The following is a 5,974-nucleotide window of genomic DNA, read 5'->3' as shown; positions in this document are numbered from 1 at the left end:
CTTGCCCTATGAACAGAAAAAGTCAGAAAATTCTGCGTATGTAACCACTGCCTGGGCAAATGGTGTGAGGGTATTGGTTGTAGTTCAAAATCATGTTGTTAAGAGCAAAATTACAAAAGTGTCCACTTACACAAAGGGATGAAATGATTTAATTGCTTATGCACCTCTGCTAGAAGTCAGATAATGAATGAGAGGAATTAGAATGGCTGATTTATGAGCATAAATTTTACTTGGTTAATATTACTAGGAAAACTCACATGATCAGGACATAAACATGCCTAAGCCAACTCAGTGAGCTCAGGTGTGCAAAAAAGAAAGGGTGCAGTGCACCATCTCAAAATCTCGTCACCTCTGCAAGTCTGTGCAAATAAGACATAAAAAGATTTCAGCTGAAAATAGCCAGTGGATCTGTGTTCTTACAAACACACTGGAAGGAGTGAGCTGCTTGGTGCCTGCTACGCCCCACCAAAACAGCATAAAAAACACGATGACCAGCTTCTTTAAAGTCTTATTTATCATGTGTTGGTAAAAAAAGCTGTGTTAACATATGGGACTTCAATCTGAATGGCATATGCTGGTGTTCTCAGGCTACCAGCACTAAAAAGTCCTCAGAATTTCAAAAATTACAGGCAGCCAATTTCTTAACTCAACCCAGCTTGGGGTAGACTGCCTAATGACAGATCCAGAGGAACTGATCCCAGATGTTAAAAATTAATGGTTACTCAAATGCCAGTGATCATGACTCGATCATATTTGTTGTCAACATATAGTCTCAACTCCAAAGCAATGTGTGTGTTTATGGGCATCCTAGCGTGTACATTCACATGGCTGCTGTTGGACAAAAATCATTCTCACAGTACTGAAATAATTATGAGCAATATCAGCTACAGAGGGGCCTTTTCATGGTAATCAGAAAAGTGTTAAGAATACATTCGTAGATTTCAAAGGCCACAATTTCACAACCAAGAGACAAACTGACAGTATTTAAAAATTTCTCTCAGTTTACAAGTAGGCATAGAATGAAAACACATTTGTTTCAACACAAAGCACTAATGATATAAAGTAATACTGATAATAACAATTATAAACCAAAAGCTAATAACTGTAGGGATTTGACAAAGAGAGGCAGAAAGGGAAAAAAAAAAGAAATCAATGAGGAAAGGATATCTAGGGCTTTTAAAAGCATATTGAGAACAAAAATGTTGTCATATGTTACTGGAGAAAAATAGTAAAAATGTAATAATAATGAGGAAAACATATAAGAATTCAATGAATACCTGTCTTCCATATTTGGGAAATAGATTTTTTAATGCATATTGTCTCAAAACAATGAATCACACTCAATCTCAGCAATGAGTGAAAGGACTTTAAAACAGCAGCTAGAAAAGGGAGAGATTTTGAAGTCAGTCAGTTGGAAAATGTGCAGAGAACAGGCATGGAAGCTCTCCACCCCACAGGGACAACATGGGATTTACAATTCTCCAGAAGACCAAAGCAAAGTAACATTTCTCCAAAATTTAAAGCAAACAGATGGGGTCCTCCAGGTACTGTGAGGACTGTCATTCTAATCTTGGGTAAGGTAATGGACAGTAAATCCAAAAATTATATCTTACAATGCAAAAGGAGCAAATACAAATACCTTCCAGTAGTGTGGGTTTACAGGAAATAGATTTTAATTGGGATTTTTTTTTTTACTGAGAGCACAGATCAGCTTGATAAGGGTGATAATGCTGGTATGCTGCACTTAGATTTTTGCAAAACATGCGATCAGATTCTCCATACTGTTTTGACTCAGTAGGTAGAATGATATAATCTAAACAAGGCACAAATTAAAATGGATTAAAACTGGCACCTTAGATTGAAAAATGTAGCTGTGAATAGAAGTCTGAAAATTGAATAGGAATAGTTTTAACTGGGCCAGCAGCACCAGTCCTCAGTCTCATGCTATTTAACATATTAAATCAATGATTGAAAAAACCCTGGAATAAAATCATTATTAATAAAGTCTGCAGGTGACAGGGAGACTGCAGGAGAGCTCGATCAAACAGCACACAAAAGCACTCTGAATCACTTGACAAACTGTAAATGGAACAATGTCCACCCTGACAAAACACTTTCATCCAGCCAGGAACCAAGAGGGGACCCACCACCTCTACCCCAAAGCACACCAAAGTCGTGGTTATATCAGATGGTCACAAAATTTCCATTCACAGCCACAAAGCCCAGTGCAGACTCAGGAACATCGAGGAGTTTCAAGGAAGAATAGAGACGTTATCCTGCTTGCGCCTTTGGCAAAGGTGCGACTGCTACAGGAATACAGAGACAGCCCTGGAGGCGAAAGTTCAAGCAGGAAATTGGTTAATTGTGAAGGATTCAAAGAGGAACAAGAATGGGGAAAGCGCTAGAAAACATGCCTTATCATGAACAACTCACAGCCCTCTGTCCCTTCAGCTTATCAAAGGAAAGGTGACTGGAGGGCCTCGATCACAGTTTATGGTGGCACAGGTCACAAAAAATAAATACAATGGGACACTTCCTTCTGAGAGACAAAGGTGTCAGAAGACCCAGTGCTGGAAACTGAAGCCAGAGAAAGCACAACTTGGGTGGAGAGTTAATTTATCACTGACACTATTTACTGAAGGGATTGTGGTGTATTTTATAGCACAGGAAGACTCAAGTACTGCCATTGGTTTGCGTTTTAAAAGATACAAAGTACTTGAGATGGGATAAATGCACTCAAAGGCTTCTGACATGTTTCTCTCCCTTTTCCATGGTCGATGATTCTTATCTAACTTTTTTTTCTGGAGTCTTCTCTATGTTTCACACATAATATTTGCCAGAATATTTAGCTCCTCCTTCTCTATTTTCCTTACCACCTTCTCACCTAAAAGCTGCAAAACATATTTATTTGGTTGCTGCCATGTAGACTACCATGTATTTCATGTGCCTGCAGCACTAATGTTCAGAGACAGATTTCACTTATTTCTGCTCCTCAGAATAAATGGTGAGAAATGGCTAATTTGCTACATCACAACATTTTAGGAGGTGAAGATGACAGAAAAAAAATCAACCAGCTGTCTGGAAAGTTAGGGTATAAATCCAGTCTTCTAATTATTAAAGGGGCATGTTTAAACACAACAGCTTAAATTCAAGCATGTGGATATATTTTAGCAAGATCCAGGAGTACAGAATTGGGCAGGGTAGGGTTGCCACTCTTAATTACAACAAGCCATAATTTCCCAATCCGAATTTTTTTCAAAAAAAACAGCTAATACCTATTTTGCATGCATGTAACAAAACAGTCTTTTGCAGCTATCTTCCGGAAAACGGAAAATAATCCTTTTTCCCCTTTTCCCCACGTTCCGTTGGTATCTTGTGCCAGACTCAAACTGACAGAATTTGTCAGCTACCAACTGGAGATGCTACCAGTTTCCAAATCAGGCATTACGTGGGCCAACCAGTGGTCTGAAACCTACTGTAAACAGCCCCCAAGCGAGGTGCCAATATGGTAATTTGGGGAAGTGATTTAATGTATTGGCTTCCAGTAGCAAGTCAGACCCCAGGCAAGGAAACACACTTAGAGGGAATTCAGCGTGACACCGAAATTGGGATGGTCGAGAGCAGTTTCCTCTCTGGGGAAGGAAAACCAGCAGCACAGAAGTGTCACTTCAAGCTTGAACAAGTTTCTACCAGCAGAACTTGTCAGGACACTGTCAGGCAGGAGCTGACAGCCATAAATCAGTGCGGCTCCAAAAGAAACTGCCAAGCACACGAGCTTTATAGGGAGAGGGTCTCTCAGTGACAACAGCCATCTAATGCTCCCTTACCCTAATAACTGCATAATGAAAATAAATCTGAGCAAGTGCTCAGGAATTTCCCTTTTCTCCCGTGTTGTTACACTGGAGCTGGAGTAATGCCAGGGTTGGGGTTTTGTTGTTGTTGTTGATGTTGTTGTTCTGAAAAGGTTTTGCTCTGCAACCAATTTTGTTTCGTTAAAACAAACAGAGAGGCACTAGCTATTGATCTCCCTATTAAATAGTCCTGGTAAACATTTTGACTAGCTCTGCAAACTTAATACAGATGTTCGTTCTGCGCAGATCACTCCCGACAGCTGACACAGGGAGCTGATGCGTGTCTGTGGCAGGGGAGGGCAGCAGTACAGGAGGAGAGTGAGCTGCAAAAATAAGTAGCTTTCTGGCAAGTAAGTGCTGTGCAAATACAATACCTGTGCTCAAGTGTGCGTGGATGTCTTGTGTGAGGGAAGGGGGAGATTTCTAAGTCTGGAAATTTGTGTTAAGCAGAGGGAAAGCCCCTCAGTGGGTATTCACCTACGGCTGCCCTGGTGAAAGGGGCTCTGTACACTGGACTGAATCTGGCAGGGATCTGTCCAGCAGAAAATCAATTTCTGGAGGTACCAGAAGTGGGGAATCTGCAGGATTCCACACTCTGGCAACAAAAGAGGCTAAACCTGATTCACAAGATAAAATAAAATAACATAAAAAATAAAAAAGGCCCCCTCTGTTTCCTCCCAAAGGTCATGCATACCTGGTCTCTGTGGCAAACTAGCACCTCTCCCATGTCCCTACATCCAGCCAAAGTCACCTCTTACCTGGGAAACACTGTTGGAGTTGAACTGATCAGCTTTGGGGAAAAAAGCGAAACTTGCTGATTTGGTTTGGAATGTTTCACTCCTCAGCACATCATCTGCAGCCAGACCTGCCTGAAGAAGCTACCTCACTTCACCAACACAGCTTTGCTGCAGCTTGGGGTGGGGGGCCACGGCACCAGTCCTGAGGGTCGCTTCTCCCAGGATCCACTCTTTTCCTGCACGGCTCGTCATATAACTGGGGTGGGCAATCTCCCCTCCACAAAGCCACCTCTGGCCATACTGGATGTGGCTGTCCAGGTGTCGGCCATGCTGTGAGGAGCAGCCGGAGTTCTCCTGTTCTGGGCACGACCGGCTCCTGCCAATTCCAAGGGCTGCACTGCCGGGCACAGCCAGACCCCTCATCAAGCCGGGAGCACCTCAGGGGAGCAGGGTATGAGAGGGCAAAATGGCACCTGGCAGTGAGGCATGAGGGGAAAAAACATGAGGGGAAAGGTGTGAGGGGAAAAACAAGAGGGGAAAAAGCCAGAGGGGGAAAAACAAGAGGGGGGGAAAGTGAGAGGGGGGAAAAGTGCAAGGGGAAAGTGTGAGAGTGAAAAGCGCAAGGGATAGAAGGCATGAGGGGAAAAGCACGAGCAAGAAAAAATGTGAGTGGGGGAAAAGTGTGAGGGAGGAAAAAAGCGTGAGGCAAAAGTATCATGAGGGGAAAAGCACGAGCAAGAAAAAATGTGAGCGGGGGAAAAGTGTGAGGGGGGAAAAAAGCGTGAGGCAAAAGTACGAGTGGGAAAAGTGCAAGCGGGAAAACGCACGAGAACAAAAAGCACAATGGGTAGAAAACGTGAGGGGAAAAGTGCGAGCAGGAAAGCGTGAGGGGGGGAAAAGTGTGAGGGGAGAAGCATGAGGGGAGAAGCTTGAGGAAAAACTGCAAGGGGAAAAGTACAAGGGCAAAAAGTGTGAGCAGGAGAAAGTGCAAGCAGGAAAGTATGAGAGGAAAAGTGCGAGGGGAAAAGTGTGAGCAGAAAAAAGTGTGAGGGAGAAAAAGTGAGAGCAGGAAAAAGTGAGAGCGGGAAAGTACGAGGGAAAAGTGAGAGCGGGAAAACGCGTGAGGGGAAAAAGTCAAGTGGGAAAGCCTGAGGGGAAAAGTGTGAGGGGAGAAGCGTGAAGAGGAAAAACTGCGAGGGGAAAAGTATGAGGGCAAAAAGTGCAAGCGGGAAAAAGTGTGAGGGGGAAAAAGAGCAGGAAAAATTGTGAGGGAGAAAAAGTGAGAGTGGGAAAAAGTGAGAGCGGGAAAAGTGAGAGCGGGAAAGTGTGAGGGGAAAAGTCTGAGTGGGAAAAAGCGTGAGGGGAAAAATCCTGAGGGGAAAAAAG

Source organism: Corvus brachyrhynchos, unplaced genomic scaffold, assembly GCF_000691975.1.
Source record: "Corvus brachyrhynchos isolate BGI_N302 unplaced genomic scaffold, ASM69197v1 scaffold69, whole genome shotgun sequence".
NCBI lineage: Eukaryota > Metazoa > Chordata > Aves > Passeriformes > Corvidae > Corvus > Corvus brachyrhynchos.
Note: the sequence above shows the minus strand (reverse complement) of the source record.